The sequence below is a fragment of the Canis aureus genome, chromosome 33 (assembly GCF_053574225.1).
Source record: "Canis aureus isolate CA01 chromosome 33, VMU_Caureus_v.1.0, whole genome shotgun sequence".
Taxonomy (NCBI): domain Eukaryota; kingdom Metazoa; phylum Chordata; class Mammalia; order Carnivora; family Canidae; genus Canis; species Canis aureus.
This window is the reverse complement of record NC_135643.1, coordinates 38,975,760-38,993,844: the sequence shown is the minus strand read 5'-3', so window position 1 is coordinate 38,993,844 and position 18,085 is coordinate 38,975,760. Positions and strand designations below refer to the sequence as shown.

The window sequence follows — 18,085 nt, the reverse complement described above, 5'->3', positions numbered from 1 at the left end:
AAAGGTGGACGCTGCCAGCACGAAGGCAAGGAGCTGCCGCAGTCGTGGGGGCTGAATCGCGCCGCCCCTCCGGAAGGGCCGAAAGCATTCTCCGGGGGTGCGGGGGCCCGCGCCAGGCCGATGAGGGCCGCGAGCGCTTGTCCACACGCTGAGGGTCATTCTCGAATTTGTCGACAACAGCTTCCTGTACCTTCTCGATGACGCGCTACTTAATCTTGGTGGTGGTGAGTGGATGTGTCGTCACGGCAAAAAGTAGGAAGTTCTGCTTCTCTGTGGTCAATCCGCCCTTCTCCACCAGGTTTGTAGCTTACCGATCCCGCACATTTCTCAATTAATTGAACTTTAATGGATTCCAGGCCTGCCTCTAAGTAATTCAACCCAGTTCTGGACCGTTCCTGGAGGTGGAGTCTCCTGAACATGCCCCAGGGCTCCATCGAGAACACCCCCCGTTGGAGCATCTGACTCGCAGATCGCCTTTCTCGTTAACAGACTCTTCTTCTCGTTCCACAGCCTCTAGTGCTAATTCAATCTACAGGCAGCCACGTCATCCGGATGACGTCATCAAACGTCATTCCAAAAGGATGTGCAACCCTCTGGGTCCTTGAGGCCCGCAGGGGCACCTCCTCCCTCGGGGTCGGCCGGGTCTCCTTGAGTCGCCCTTGTCGTGCTCCTGCTCCTCGCGGCGGCTCCGCGGTCGTCCTCGCCGCCGCCTCCAACCCGCTCCTTGGCGGCGCCGCCGCACCAGGCCCGAGCTGCGCTGGGCCGGCGAGGCCAGGGTTCCCGCCGGGACGCCGCGCGCGAGGGCCGCGGGACCTGCCGGGCCTCCCCCTCGCCCCCGCCGCAGGGCCTTCCGGGTCAAATCCCGCGGGCGCCGCGGCGCAGTCGGTCGGCAGCCGGGCCGGGGGCAGCCGGGCGGGGGGCAGCCGGGCCGGGGGAGTCCCGGGGAGACGCGCGGCGCGAGGAGGGCGGGCGGCTGCCGGCGGGGCCAGGCCGAGGGCGCTCCCCGCTCGCGCCGCCGCAGCCCGGGGAGCCGGGCTCCAGGCGGCGGCCAAAACTAAATTTAAAATTAATTAACACAAAGCTATGACGACAATATCAAAGTATTTTAAAATTAAGCAATATATTTCTAAAGAATCCATGGTTTCAAAAAGAAAACACACAATGATTACAAACTATTTTGACTTGAGCGATGATGAAACCACCACAGGTCCAAAGTTGTATGATACTAACTACCGTAGTGAAGGGAAAGGTAGGGCTCTAGGTTAGAAGAGAAGACTGAAGGCTATAAAAAGAAGACTGAACATTTATTTGCATTTAGCCAATAAACAAAAGGAAGAAAATAAATATAAAAGCAGAAATCAATGAAATAGAATATAATCAGGGTGCCTGGGTGGCTCAGTTGGTTAAGCGTCTGCTTTTGGCTCAGCTCATGATCCCAGGGTCCTGGGATCAAGTCCTACATAAGGCTCCCTGCTCTTTGGGGAGTCTGCTTCTCCCTCTGCCCTCCCTGGCCCACTGTGACTCCTCTCTCTCTCTCTCTCCTCTCTCTCTCTCAAATAAATTAAATTAAAAAAAAATAGAACACAATCAAACGGTAAAGGTGACCGACAAAGCCAAAGTTGATTCTTTGAAAAGATTAATGAAACTGATAATCCATAACTAAAGTGATCAAAAATAAGAGATGGAGAAACAAATATTAATATGAGGAATACAAGAGTGTATCACTAGGGAAACTGCAGACATTAAATATATAATAAGGTAATATTACTTGAAAATTTCTGCTAAAATACTAGACAACTCAGATTAGATGTAAAACATTATATGTTCTCATTCATTTGGGAAATATAAATATAGTGAAAGGGAACAGAAGGGAAGGGAGAAGAAATGGGTAGGAAATACCAGAAAGGGAGACAGAACATAAAAACTCCTAACTCTGGGAAACGAACTAGGCGTGGTGGAAGGGGAGGGGGGCGCGGGGTGGGGTGAATGGGTGACAGGCACTGAGGGGGGCACTTGACAGGATGAGCACTGGGTGTTATTCTGTATGTTGGCAAATTGAACACCAATAAAAAATAAATTTATTATTAAAAAAATAAAAAAAAATTCCTTGGTGGGGGAGGACACAAATTGCCAAAAGATGTAAGAAGTTAGTGGATCTGAATGCCCTAATATCAATTTGAGTTTGTAATTGAAAACTTTTCCTTAAAGAAAATTCCAATCTAGACTCTCTGGTAAATTATACTAGCATATCAGGAAGAAATACATTGCTTTCCTTTGTTCAGAAAATATAGGAAGAAGGAGAGGCAGCAATTTTATAGGGTTAAAAAAGCTTGATACCAAAGCCAGGTAAGAACATAACAGTAAATATTTTACAGACCAGTATCTCGTGAATATAGACACAAAAACCTATAACAAAGTATTGATAATTTAAGTCTAGCTTTTATAAAAAAGCAAATATATCACAACCAAGTGAAGTTTTTCAGAGGAAAACAAGGTTAGCTCAACACTAGAAAATCAATTCACATAGTCAACCACATAAACAAAATAAAAAGAAAAATTACGTGATCATCTCAATAGGTGCAGGGAAAGGATTTTGAAAAAAATTCAACACTTATTCACGATAAAAAAAAATTTAACACCTTAAGAATAGACTGATCAAAGGTATTTGTGCAAAACTGCAGCTACAATTATTGATGGTAAAAGACTAAATGTTTTCTCCTTAGGATTGGAAAGAAGCGGCATCCCTGGGTGGTGCAGTGGTTTAGCGCCTGCCTTTGGCCCAGGGTGCGATCCTGGAGACCCGGGATCGAATCCCACGTCGGGCTCCCGGTGCATGGAGCCTGCTTCTCCCTCTGTCTATGTCTCTGCCTCTCTCTCTCTGTGACTATCATAAATAAATAAAAAATTTAAAAAAAAAAGGGATTGGAAAGAAGCAAGAGAGTCCATTCTCACCACAACCACTCAACATTTTTTTTTTAAGGTCCTAACCAATGTAGTAATGCAAAAAAAGAAAGAAAACATAAGTATTGGAAAGAAAAAACTAAAATTCTCCCAATTTATATATGATACAATTTTTTATATAGAAAATACCAAGGAATCTAAATACCCATTACAACTATTAAGTGAATTTAACAAGGTTCCATACAGGATACCGATACAAGTCAAATACAAAACTAAGTCGTTTTTCTAAATTTTAGCAATGAATAACTTGAAAATGAAATATAAAACCGTAATATACATAATAATAAAAAACCCCACTGTCTTATTAGTGATGTATATCAGGCAACAGAACACTGTTAAGCAATACAAAGAACAGCTGATGTATACAACAATATGAATGCATCTCCAAAACTTTAAGATCAGCAAGAAAAACCAGACACACAATTACATACATTTAGTGTATAACTTCAGTTATACGAAAATCTAGAAATGGCAAACTACTCTATGGTTTTAGATTTCACAGCAGTAGTTTCCTGTCGGAAAGGGGGTTGACTGGAAAGGAACATGAAGAAACTTTCTGGGATGAGGGAAAATATTTACATCTTGAAAATGGTGTGGATGAGAGTCATGAATTTGTCAAAACTCTCCAAACTGTACACTTAAGATCGGTGTATTTCACTGCATATAAATTTTACATCAAAAAAATTTTTAAAATACAGCTACCTGTGATTTTCTCCAAGATCACAATTCTTTCTGAAAGCCTAACAATGTAATTGCACACTCAGACAAGTTGTTTTGTTCATTTCCGTCAAGGCTTTTGGTTTTGCTGTAGTACCTGGTGTTGACCATATTTTGTATAATTAACAAATACTTTTTAAACATTATTAATTTTTCTCTATCTTATTAACTTTTGTCACACTTTTTTCATCACTTGATAAACAATAACCATTTTTGTTGTGGAGCGTCTAGTCAATAGTAATGGAGTTGTTTTTAGTGGGGATTGGTTCCCATATAACCTGTAGCTCAGTAATAAAATAGGTGCCATTTAAACATAATTTCTTGTGTCCTTGAACTTGGGCAGCTCTTTTCACTGCTGCATTTTGATCTGTGCTGTGCTCACAATATGAAACATCTTTTTTGCTTTTGTCATTTATTCAACAAATATTTATCACAGTTACCATGTATCAGGTGGTGTGTGACTGTATGCAAGGTGGTAAGCACTCAATGCTTTAAAAAAAAAAAGCAGGTAAGTTCCTGTTCCTTTTTATTTTTTTTTTTTATTTTTTTTTTTTAAACATTTTTTTTTAAATTTATTTATGATAGGCACACAGTGAGAGAGAGAGAGGCAGAGACACAGGCAGAGGGAGAAGCAGGCTCCATGCACCGGGAGCCCGATGTGGGATTCGATCCCGGGTCTCCAGGATCGCGCCCTGGGCCAAAGGCAGGCGCCAAACCGCTGCGCCACCCAGGGATCCCCTCCTGTTCCTTTTTAATTTACAGTCTAGAGTATTTAGGTTGAGACTGTAATCAAGTAGTTATGCAGGTACACATGAAATTAGAACTATGAATCAGACCAACATAAGCACTGGGAAGAAGAGTGGTACACGACAGCATTTAAGCAGATCTCTCTTACAACGCCACAAGTGGGGGCACCTGGGTGGCTTGGCCTGCAAAGTATCTGCTTTTTTTTTTTTTTTTTTTTAAGATTTGATTTATTTATTTATTTATTTATTTATTTATTTATTTATTTATTTATGAGAGACACAGAGAGAGGGGCAGAGGCAGAGGGAGAAGCAGGCTCCATGCAGGTAGCCTGATGTGTGACTTGATCCCGGTACTCTAGGATCACGCCCTGAGCCAAAGGCAGATGCTCAACTGTTGAGCCACTCAGGCATCCCAAGTATCTGCCTTTGACTCCGGTCATGATCCCAGGGTCTTGGGATCAAGCCAAGCCCACAAGGGCTCCCTGTGCTCAGTGGAGTCTCCTCCCTCTCCCTCTATCCTGTCCCCCTGCTCATGCTCTCTCTCTCAAATAAACCCTTAAAATAGCACACACACACACACACACACACACACACACACACACACACACAATGTAACAAGGTGATTTTATCTGAGAAAATAAATTTTGAACTGAAATTAAGAGGATCTTAGGACCCAAATAGGAAATACAACTGACATGGTAGTGGAATGGGTTTGAGGCAGAGGCAGTGGAATGTACAGAGACCTTAAAGGGAGGGAGCATGACATTGTACAGGAGCCAAAAGAAGGCCTAGGTAGCCGGAATGCAGAGAGTACAAGAGAAGATAAAGTCAGAGAGGCAGGCATGCTAAATATTTTAGCTGTTGTTCCTAAAATGTTCCAAGCCACCAAAGGCTTTTAAGAATATGTTGGGGGGGGGTGGGGTGGAGAATATGTTGGGAAAAAGTAGGTTTTTTTTCTAAACAGATTTGGGTATTGAAAATGTCACTTTAGCAGTCACAATTTATAAAGGTTGTTTTACAGACTACCTAGCCCATTAAGCCTTTCCTCTCAAGCAGAGGTGATTTCTATTTTTGAACCACATACCCATTTTCTGTATCCCTTATAGATTCCTTGCAATAATTTTGTCTTGTACTATTACTTCCTTGTTTAATCCTTGCTACACCAGAAACTGTTTAAGGGCCCAGATATTTTTATTTCACCTTAGAATACTCTGCTGTACCCAATAATGTAGTAGGGAAGGAAAAGGTACTGATTTATTCTCATCCAGTGACCAAACACAAGATGAGCCAGAGCATGCTCATACCTGGGGCATAATCAGTGTTGCAGTGAAAATGGAACATAGGACATTGAGGTCAATTGTTTCTTAGGAATCTGTTGGATTCCCATAGGTCCATGCAGTCAGTAGGACCTTAGGGCTGTCCTCTCATTCTGGCTGAGGTTAGGAGGTCTGCATATTTAATTTCTGGTACATCTATAACATAAAACTATATGTCAACTAATTGGAATTAAAGCAAAAACTTAAAAAGCCGAAAGAAAAAAATTCTGGCACATCCAGAAGGAATCACAACAGAGCTGGAGAGCTAACTCACAATTAACCAGATGGTGAAGCAAGTGGCATTAAAAAAAAATGATGCTATTTGTATTTTTCTGAGGACAATACAATTATGACTTGTGTTCCTTGATTAGTAAATAGTTTTCCTATAGGTAAAGTCTACTCAAGATGCCAAATTATATGCACAAAAAGCAAGGAATCAGAGCAAAGTAAGTTAATTGTCTCCTCTTGATGGCTTGCTTTCAAGCTATCCCACTGGTATGTAGCAAGGGCTACATAATCACACATATTGACCAAGGTAAGTTTTTCCTGGTGAGTACTAGGAACACAGCAGGCAAATATACATTATGAATTTTCCTTTCCTAAAAGAGGCATGTTATTCTTTGCATGATAGTCCTTTTTCTTCAATGTGTTAAAACTTCCAATTAAGTTATGGGTTAAGTCTTAACTGAGGGGTATGCAGATAAAATATTAAAATAATGCCTAATAAATTATCTGATTCAGATAAAGACAAATTAATTTCTCTCTTTCCATGTTCTCTCTCCTTTCCAAGGGAAAGGAGAAGGTCCCTTACCATTCCTCATTAGGAGCAAGCATGACATTTGAATAAGTAGAGCATCTTTGCAGGAGTCACCTAAGGGGTATTTCCTAAATAGTGCCATAAAGTACCCTACTAGCTCAAAAGAGTTAGGTAAGAATCCTAGAGTGCCTAAATTACTTCAAACTTTATTAGGAAGTAGGAACATAAGACTGTAAGAGCCCACACTTTTAACCTTCAACTTTATGAAGGTTCAACTCTTATACTTTACAAAATATCTGGCATTAGTAATAAGAGTGTCAGCACATCACTAGGTCAATTAGAACAAGCTTGTTTATTTTGTTGTTCACTTGTCTGAGAAACTAGCAATCACTTAGAGATTATGTGTAAACATATTTCACTCTGGTTATGTATTTATCACTTTTGTCACTATATATATTGAGGCTATTTTATTAGGTACATTATAAGTTTAGGATTGTTGTATGTTCCTGGAAAATAGTATAATATTGTTATCTAATCTGCAATAATGCATTTTGCCTTAAAGCCTACCTAGCATGACGCTAACATACACATATTTATTCGTCTTTCCTTGTACTTTCTTTTTAAAATTTATTTTTCCTTGCAGTTTCAACTTATCCTTATGTTAGACATTTTTCTTCTATGTGGCACATAGCTGTACTTTTTTTAGTCCAGTCCTATAATCAAACCCTCAAAGTTGATTTTCAAATTGTGGTCTGACCTTGTGAAGATCCCCAAGAAGATGTCTTTGTGGTAGAAGATGTCTTAGTCTTTTGGGGCTGCTATAATGAAAATATCATTGACTGGGTAGCTTAAACAACAACATTTATTTCTCACAGTTCTGGAGCTGGAAAGTCCAAGAGCAAGGCATTAGCAGATTTGTTATCTAGTGAGAGCCCACCTCCTGGTTCACAGACGAATGTATTCTTGCTGTGTCCCCAGATAGGAAGGGAGCTCTCTGGAGTCTCTTTATATAAGCACTAATCCCATTCATGTGGGTGCCATCCTCATGATCTAATCACTTCCCAAAGGTTCAACCTTCTAATATTACACTGGAAGTTAGGATTTCAACATATGAATTTTGAGGGAACAAAAACATCCAGTCCATAACTTGGGGTATGTAAAATTCTTTTCAATTAGTATTTTTCCAGGTTTATTGATATTTAATTGACATATAACATTGTATAAGTTTAAGGTTGACAATTTGATTTGATACATGTATATATGGCAAAATATTTACCACAATAGTTAGTTAACACATCCTTCATCTCACATAATTACCATTTTGTTGTTATTGTTATGGTGGTGGTGGTTGTTATGATGAGAATATTTAAGAACTAGTCTCTTAGCAACTTGCAAGTATACAGTACAATGTCATCAGCTATGATTATAACTGGTATACGTTAGATCCCCAGAACATATTCATCTTAAAACTGGAAGTTTGTATACTTTGAACAATATCTCTTCATTTCTCCCAATTCTTGGCCATTGGCAACTACTGTTATATTCTCTGCTCCTATGAGTTCTTTTTTATTTTTATTTTTTGGATTCCACATGTAAGTAATATACAGTATTTGTCTTTCTCTGATTTATTTTGCTTAGCATAATACCTTCAATTTCATCAATGCTGTCACAATGGGCAGGATTTTCTTTGGTTTTTCTCATGGCTGATTAATAATCCATTATTAGGGATCCCTGGGTGGCGCAGCGGTTCGGCGCCTGCCTTTGGCCCAGGGCGCGATCCTGGAGATCCGGGATCGAATCCCACGTCGGGCTCCCGGTGCATGGAGCCTGCTTCTCCCTCTGCCTGTGTCTCTGCCTCTCTCTCTCTCTCTGTGGTGTGACTATCATAAATAAATAAAAATTAAAAAAAAATAATCCATTATTATATATGGAATATACGTGTATATATACACAATATACATGCACTACATTTTCTTTTTTTATTTGTCCATTGTTAGACATTTAGGATGTTTCTACGTCTTGGCTACTATAAATAATGCTGTGATAAATATGAGAGTGCAGATACGCTGCTTTCATTTTCTTCAGATAAATGTTCAGAAGTGGAATTCTTGGATGATATGGTAGTTTTATTTTTAATTTTTCAAGAAACATCGACAGTGGGGGTTTTCCATAGTGGCTATACCAATTTACATTTTCACCAATAGCCACAAACATTGCCTTTTCTCCACATCCTTGCCAGCATTTATTATATCCTGTCTTTTTGATAATAGCCATTATAACAGGCATGAGATGATATCTCATTGTGGTTTTGATTTGCATTTATCTAATGACTAGTGATGTTGAGCATCTTTTCATGTGGCTTGTTGGCTATCTGTATGTCTTCTTTGGAAAAATATCAGATCTCTTGTCTATTTTTAAATCAGATTTTTTGCTTGTTTTTGTTTTGCTATTGAGTTGTGGGAGTTCCTCATATATTAGGGTTCTTAACCCTTTATCAGATAAATGGTTTCCAAATTTTTTATGGAATTTTTATTGGGAGGCTATTTCAGTTTACCAAATCCACCAATTGTCAAATTATCCTCAAAAAAATTACGTTCAATCTTCTGGCTGTATTTTTGGAAACTATTCATACTGTATAATTGGCAGGTAAGAAATATATATAATTCTACGTGTCACCTTTTAAAGGTACATTCAGGAATGCCTGAATGGCTCAGGGGTTGAGTGTCTCCCTTCCGCTCAGGGCATGATTCCAGAGTCCCAGAATCAAGTCCCGCATCGGGCTCCCTGCATGGATCCTGCTTCTCCCTCTGCCTGTGTCTGTGCCTCTCTCTCTGTGTGTCTCTCATGAATAAATAAATAAAATCTTTAAAAAATAATAGTACATTCATCTGTTTGGTTTTTTTTTTTTTTTTAAGATTTTTATTTATTTATTCATTCGAGACACAGAGAGGGAGAGAGAGAGGCAGAGACACAGGCAGAGGGAGAAGCAGGCTCCATGCACCAGGAGACTGATGTGGGATTCCATCCCGGGTCTCCAGGATCAGGCCCTGGGCGGAAGGCAGACACTCAACCACTGCGCCACCCAGGGATCCCTTCTTTTTCATTTTTAATATTACCATAATCTGATACATATTTTATATACCAATAATAATAAAATTAATAATTAGAATACTTATATATTTTGATATGTAAGATTATGAGAGTTGGCAAAAGGAATTAGAGATCTCAATACAGAAGGGAAAACACATTTAGGAAATAAGTTTTCCATAGCAACAGAGTCTTATTTATCTCATAGTGATTATTCTAAAATAGCTTATCTGAAAGCCCTGGACACTTTGAATTAATGGAAAAATTGAAAAGAATATTAAAGTCTCATTACCCTAGATAGTGATTCATGAATTAGGTTTAATAGCCTAAGTATTCTCCCATCTGCTGAGAAATATATCTAGAGAGGATTAACATTAATTTTAATAATTCCAGTTTTAAATGCAGTTTTTCACAAACAGAATTTGCAACACTCCTTTGGAAAAATCCCTAAAGTTTCATATGACTGAAATCTGCTCAGAAATATAAAAACAAAGAAATCATGAAAATAGATGGAAATATCAAAGGAATGAAAATGACTTCATAAGAAACTACATAGTTCACTGACTATTAAAGGACTGATCTTCCTGTTTGTCGATTATGATAATGCCCAGATTTTTCTTCTGATTTTTTTCTATTAACTAGTTATATTCCTGTTAATTAACAACTGGATCAAAATGTAGACAACTGAAAATTTTTTAAATCACAAAATGAGTAAAAGAAGTCCTCAGAGGGGATCTATTAAAGCCATTCAATGTACAAATGAAGAAATTGATGACAGGTGAAGTAAAATATTTATTCAATGTTGCAGTGACTTGGTGGTTTCATCCCCCATTTCAATTCCATTCACTTAGAGCAATTGTTTATTAATGTTAGTTATCATACTATTGAAGGTTTTCAGTGATACATAAGTAAGTGGGCAGGTAAACTGATAGGTAGGTAGGTAAATAGATAGGCAGACCACTAAACCCTCCCTCAAAATATTTCATTCGTGTGTGTGTGCATGGGTGTACATCTGAATGTGTATACCACTGACCCTCCAAAATTTCAGATCTAAATAAGACTCTGAGTATCAGGTACTGTACTATAGGACCAACTAGTAACTCTCTCTAAAAAAAATTAAGTTTTATCTCTTTTTCCATCTTCATCCATCTCTATTCTTTCAATCTCTTAGTTTCTGAATTGTTTAAATTTTAATAAATTTCATTCTCAAAAATTAATAAAACTTAGAATAAAATGACCTTGTGAGAAATCCCATCTCATGGTAATTCCACCCAGACAATTGTCAAGAATTATTACACTGCCTTAAAAGAATTCTGTTTTTGCAAAATATATGACTGCCACGGATCACATTTCTCTAATAAGGAAGACAGCACCTACACTAAGAATACCACAGTTGTGCTTCAGGTTTTTGTTTTGTTTTTGTTCTAAATCTTAAAATCTTGCCTCCCTCTTAGGGCTATCATGAAAATTAAACTAGATAATGGAATCAGAGTACTTTGCTAAGAGCCTGAGGCATAGTAGGTAGTGAAAATAAATATTGCTTTACTTCACTCTCTGCTTTGTAATTGTATAATTATTTTAATTCCATAAAGGGAGAAAAAAATGTTTGGTTGAAATGTAATAAAAAGAATAAAAATAGATGAAAAAGTATATAACCCACTTCAAATTACTTTCTCCGTGCTACTCAGGGATTCAAAATGAATTGAAACATAAACATAAAAGAAAAAGAAACAAAGAAATGTCCCACCTTACTTGTCCTTATTTGGAAGAAATAAGACAAATTATGCTTAGGCTCCAGGTTTGTCACTGAAATCACAAGCTACTAGTCTATCTTTTTTAGTACCAGAAATAATCTGAGGGAGATTTAGACATTTCAAGATCACCCAGATTTTGTCAGTTTTCAGTAGCTCTATTTTAAATCAAGCATTCAGTATACGTATATTATTGAGCATCTGCCATGTACTACCCCTGGGATAATTGTTAGTGGATATAATTAATAAGAAATCGTTCCTTGTCCACAGAAAACTGACAGAGCTATTTAGCTCAGTGTAGTAAATAAGTATGAGGAAAGTGAATAGGATTGGAGCATAACATATAGAGACCTCAGCCTGCTTGAAGGTAGGAGAAATTAGATCTGAATCTAGTCTTACCCTATTCAAAGTAGGAATTGGTCTATTCAAGGGTTGGCTGAAAGAACATTCCATCTATAGACAGGCAGAGACAAGAAATCAGGTGTTGTGAAATGGATGGGAAAATGTGACTAGTACAAGCCTATCAGAAAATAGAAATGTCAGCCTATTATTGTGGAAACCTGCTGACATCTGATAAAGTACTGTTACCAAAAATTTACAAAAAATTTTTAAAACTTGACAATAAGAAAATGGGTAATCTGATTTTATTATTTTTTATTATTGAGAGAGAGAGCATGTACAAGCACGTGTATGCACGAAAGGGGGATGGGCAGAGGGAAAGAGAGAGAGTCCCAAGCAGACCCCACATTGAGCACAGAACCTGACATGGGACTCAGTCTAATGACCCTGAGATCATGACCTGAGCGAAATCAAGAGTCAGACACCTAACTAACTGAGCCATCCAGGAGCTCCAGTAATCTGATCTTAAAATGGGCAAAGAGTCTTAATAGACACATCACCAGGAAAAGACATAGAGGTGGCAGACAGGCACATGAAAAGGTGCTCAACATTACATGTCACTAGGGAATTGCAAATTAATACAACAAGGTACTAGTATACAACTATTAGAATGGCCAAAATCTGGAACACTGACAAAGCAAAAGGTGGAGAGGATGGAGAATAACAGGAACTCTGATTCACTACTGATGGGAATGCAAAATGGTTACAGTCACTTTGGAAGGCAATCTGGTAGTTTCTTACAAAACTAAACATACTTTCCCATACAACCCAAGATCACTCCTTGGTATTTACCATAGCAGTTTTATTCACAACTGCCAAGACTTGGAAACAACCAAGATGCCCTTCAGTAGCTGAATGAATGAATAAATGTGGTACATCCAGACAACAGAATATTAGTCAGTACTAAAAATAAATAAGCTATCAATCCACAAAAAGACATGGAGTAACCTTAAATACATATTACTAAGTGAAAGAAGCCAGACTGAAAAAGCTTTCTTTATACTATTTGATTTCAACTATGATCTTCCAGAAAAGCAATACTGTGAAAGCAATAAAAAGATCACTGTTTGAAAGGGATTAGGGAAGAGGGAAGGATAATAGGTAGAGCACAGAGGATTTTTAAGGCAGTGAGAATACTCTGTCTGATAGTGTATTGGTGGATACATGTCATTATACATTTGTCCAAACCCACAGAATGTGCAACACGGAGTAAACCCTAATGGAAACTATGGACTCTGAGTGATAATAGTGTGGGAGTGTACCTTTATCAGTAATGACAAGCATACGTTGGTGGAGTATGTTGATAATGTGGGAAGCTCTGCATGTATAGGTACAGGGGATATATGGGAGATTTCTGTATCTTTGTCTTGATTTTGCAATGAACCTAAAGCTGCTCTAAAATTTTGTTAATTTAATAAATAGATAAATAAATATATGTATGTATGTATACACATATCAATAGTCCTATTTCCAGGTGTTGAGACATTGGGTACTCAACTTTTTCAAATTCCCCAGATCATGTAATTCCTTTTTTGTTTTCAAAGAATGGGTATTTTGGATCACTAACACCTTTAAAATATCTGAGATATTTTACCACAATTAATTTAACCCCTAAATGATAAGTATCTCAAATTACCTGAGTATAGATAAAAGGCTAGTCAGAAACAGTTATTTTTACATTTCCATTTAAAGAAGCCTGCTCATTCTTGGAATAAAGTCAATTTCTTCAGATGAAGAAAATTAGGTTGCCATTGATATAGGTAACAAAATCGCATTCAGAACTGTGTGATCCTGAGAGAAATTTAATCCATGTCTTAGTGTTATACTGTGTATTCCAGGTTCTCTTCCTATATGTATCCATTAAATTTCCAGGAATGTGAGGGACATAATAATTGAAATTACTGTCCAATTATAAAATATAAGTATGTTTTTCCTAAGTCTGTGGTCCTGAAAATGCATATGTGAATACATTCTTCCCAAATTGAATCATATTTAAATATTCTATGAAGAAACTAACACTTAAATAACTATGATAAATTAATTTGTTGGAAGAAGATAATATAATATATATCCTCAATATATACAATGTATATTGAGCTGTGACTAGATTATTATAAAAATTTTCTAGGACTGGGATCCCTGGAATAAATATGAAAGGAGAAGACTGTCTTATAATTAGAACCTTAACTAAATCTACAATTAAATACATATCTTCTATATTGTCCTCTTGGCTTGAAGAAAAGCTAATTCTATAGAAAATATATCTCAATAGTTTTACTGTCACATAAACCTATTCAAATCCACCTACTTCATGTGCATCTGACTGAATACATTCTTTGTATATGACAATATTTATGTATTTAAGTCTAAGAATCACACCTGAAGAACAAATATTGGTAAATAGGAATAAAGATAACTTGAAAACCAACAAATTAACATGTCTATTTTTATTTCTGTTGTAAAAAGCAGCTATAATTTTCAATATGACTTCTATTCTTTATTTAAAGTATTGTTATGAATTTCCAGCTGTGGTAGACCAAATGTTAAGGACTAAGAAACAGGAGAAGAAAGAAACACAGGAGGGGAGTCTAGCATTTTCCACTGTAGTGTCTCCTGATTCTCTTAAAGGTGATTAGAAGCTGAGCAGTGCTTTTGACAGCCTTGGGGCCATAGCAGACAGTGTAAGAATTCAGAATAGTGGCTTCTTGGAAGGAAGGAGGGAGTAAGGATTGAGAAAGGACAATGATCTTTCCTTTTTCCTTAGTGGTCGTTATACAGGTGTTACTTTGCCCTAACTCATCAAGCTGCACATTAGTATTTTGTGCACTTCTCTCTATGTGTGTTGTACTTCAAAGTAGACAAGTAAAAACTTACCATGATAAGAAATGTCAACTCATGGTTACACTCTTAAATTCACTTCAGTAAACACATTGAGCATCTTCTCATGCCAGCCATGATGCTAAGTGTTAGCCTCACAACTCTAAATAGAAGACAAATACCATATGATTTTATTCATGTGTTGAATTTAAGAAAAAAAAAAACAAACAACATGGGAGAGGGAGAGGAAAACCAAGAAACAGACTTTTATCCATAGAGAACAAAATGATGGTTACCAGAGGGGAGATGCCCAGCAGGATGGGTTAAATAGGTGATGGGGATTGAGAAGTGCACTTCTGATAAGCACTGGGTGTTGTTTCTAAGTGTTGAATCACTAAATTCTACACCTGAAACCAGTATTGTACTGTTAACTAACTGGAATTTAAGGAAAAATTTTGTAAAAAGGCCATAATTTTTTAAAAATAAACTTATGTGAGGGATCCCTGGGTGGTGCAGGGGTTTAGCGCCTGCCTTTGGCCCGGGGCGCGATCCTGGAGACCCGGGATCGAATCCCACGTCAGGCTCCCGGTGCATGGAGCCTGCTTCTCCCTCTGCCTATGTCTCTGCCTCTCTCTCTCTCTCTCTCTCTATGTCTATCATAAATAAATAAATAAAATCTTTAAAAAAAATAAAATAAAATAAAATAAACTTATGTGTAGAAACAAGAACAAAAACAAAAAGAGAGAGACACGTCCCTAATTTCATCAAGCTGACAATCTAGGAAAAATATGGCATTAAGAAATGCCATAATAGGAAAATTCAAGACTTTAGCACTTATATTGAAAGCCGCTAATTTAATAAAGAAATCATGTCAGTTTGGAATGGTAAGTTCTAAAGCCTAAGTTATAAATTTATAAATTTAATATTTTGTTTTCCGTGGTCATGTTTTTGCTGTGATTTTTTAAAATATTTTATTTATTTGAGAGAAACAGAGAGTATGAGTAAAAGGAGGGGCAGAGAGAGAGAGTTAGAGGGAGAAGCAGACTCTCCGTTGAGTGGGGAACCTGACGGAAGGCTCAAGCCCAGGACCCTGAGATCATGACCTCAGCCAAAGTCAGACCCTTAACGAACTGAGTCACCCAGCCCCTTTGCTGTGATTTTTAAAACATATTTACTACAAATTCCTTGAGCTAAGAGGTTATGTTTTATTCATCTTTCAATCCACTGTTCACTGCACAAGGTCCAGCTAAGAGACTTAAGTAAATAGATTGGATGAAGGAAAAAAATCAAGATATATAGAATGTCTTCTTTAATGTATCTGGTTGTGTGATTCTTTCTTTATAAATATAAGCCAATTCAAGGCAAGAGACTTTATTTTTTACATTTTCTTGAAGAAATTAAATGTCATGCATAAATTTAGTGCTTAATAATTCTTTCATGATTATTAAATATCCATTGTTCAACTTTTAATTTTTAATCTTAGAGGGGCTCATGGCAATCAAACAATTACTAACCCTTCAGCTCTTCAAGGATTTATAATTTAGTACAAGTTTTTAACTTCATAGATGAGGTAAATTAAGCCCCAAGAACTTGTAAAGTAAGGCATAATACTTAGCTCTCACTTGCAAATTCTCTCTTATACTCAAAAATAAACATATGAGATCACTTTCTATGTCTCCAAATGTACTTTACTGGTGATTGTTTAATTCATAAAAGGAAAACATTTCATATTCAGTGTAAGAAAAACAATGTGATTGCTACAAACAGGAAGCAAAAAGAAAATGAGATATACTTAATTTTTATGTGAAAAAAATCTACAAGTGTGTGTATTTAATACTAACAAATGGTTTTGACAGACTCAATGGTATTTTCTGGGAATAGGCAATTGCAAGTGTTTTTACAAAAAAATTGTCTTATAGGGATCTCTGGGTGGCTCGGCGGTTTGGCACCTGCCTTTGGCCCAGGGTGTGATCCTGGAGACCTGGGATCAGGTCCCACGTTGGGCTCCCTGCATGGAGCCTCCTTCTCCCTCTGCTTGTATCTCTGCCTCTCTCTCTCTGTCTATCTTGAATAAATAAATAAAATCTTTTTAAAAATTGTCTTATAAAATTTGGAAAACAATCTATATTCACAGTCATGTTTTATCTGCAATGAAGGAACTTACAGTCTACCTAACCACAGATTTCATATTTGTTGTTATTTTAATGATTGCACCACTAGTTTGAAAAGATTCAGCTAGAGAATTGAGTCTCTACCTTGAACTATGTTACATTGAGAAGGAAAAGTCAAATTGACCAGCAAATACATTAAATTAGACTCTTGGGATATGTGACCACTTTCTAAAAGAAAAACCACATTACATTCACAAAGCAGAGGAAGGCTTTCACTTAGACGGCTTTCTCACAAGATAGAGCAGAGAACTGACAGTGAGGGCCTCTGGAGACCATCACACTAATTAATCTCTCTGGTATCCAAGGGTTTATTATCTCCACTGGGGCCTATTCGTAGGTGGAAAATAATCCTGAATAATCATTTCCAAGTTGTTATGCTAAACAATGAAACTAGTCATGATCCAATATATCATTTACCCTTACTAAGGAACTACTTAAGAGATTTGAGATAAATCTTCTATATTTAAATATAGAAGATTTAAAAATTAATGTCATTTAGTGAACCATGGGTTTAATTATGAGCATATGAAAGAAAAGTATTTGATTATTAAAAGATTATCTAAAATCACAGATTATACTTCTTGGGCACTTGATGTTTTTGATCAAATTCAGTTAATAAAAACTGAATAATGAATCATTTAATAGGAAAATTCTTGCACCAAAGAGATAATCTTCCTAGGTTCAAATGTTTCTTAGGGTTAAAGGTTGATTTAGAAAGAGATGAATGTTTCATGAAGACAAAACGGATAATACACTCAGAGAAAAATCTTGTTTGCCAAAGCATTTTATAACCTAATTTTGAAATTAGAATGGAAATCAGCATATGGAATATTTTCATTATCATACAGTTACAACAAAGTTTCTATCTATTCTCTTGTGCACTGTATTAGCTCCTGGGTTTTCTCAATTCACATTTCACAATACTCTTCCACACATGACTATTTTTGGTATTTTATACTTAGAAAAATATGTTAGCTTCTTATTTTTCAGAGATAATATCCAGAGGGAGTTAAAGCAACTAAAAACTTCATAATCAAAATCCTTACCCTATGACATAACTGAAACAGTATTTCTTGGAGTTATATTCTGGCACCAAATAATAATTAAGGAGAATAAACAAATGCTGGTAAGAGCCCTGGATGTCATTAGCAACAGAAAGGGCTATTTGTAATACTGTCTCAGAGCTTTGCTACTTTAAAGATAACAAGCCATCCAACCTTTTGGGGAAACTCTCAAAAGAGAAGGAGTATTGCATGGAAATAGCAAAAGTGAGCAAAAATAATGCTCCCACTCCTGGCCACTATGGCATGTGAGGGGAGACAAACAGTGTTCCAGTCAAGGCAAAAATAAAACAAGAAGCCGA

General features: G+C 37.2%; 1 long non-coding RNA gene and 1 pseudogene across 1 annotated transcript; both read right to left on the bottom strand.

Moving 5' to 3' along the window:
* Positions 1–4: 4 nt before the first annotated feature.
* LOC144303986 (Golgi phosphoprotein 3 homolog sauron pseudogene) lies at positions 5–5,737 on the bottom strand (annotated as a pseudogene).
* Positions 5,738–7,650: 1,913 nt separating this feature from the next.
* On the bottom strand, positions 7,651–14,719 carry LOC144304038 (uncharacterized). Its single transcript, XR_013371029.1, has 2 exons — positions 14,609–14,719; positions 7,651–8,377 (listed from the first exon to the last, which is right to left on the bottom strand). It is a non-coding gene; the product is annotated as an uncharacterized LOC144304038 (long non-coding RNA).
* Between the last annotated feature and the right edge of the window lie 3,366 nt (positions 14,720–18,085).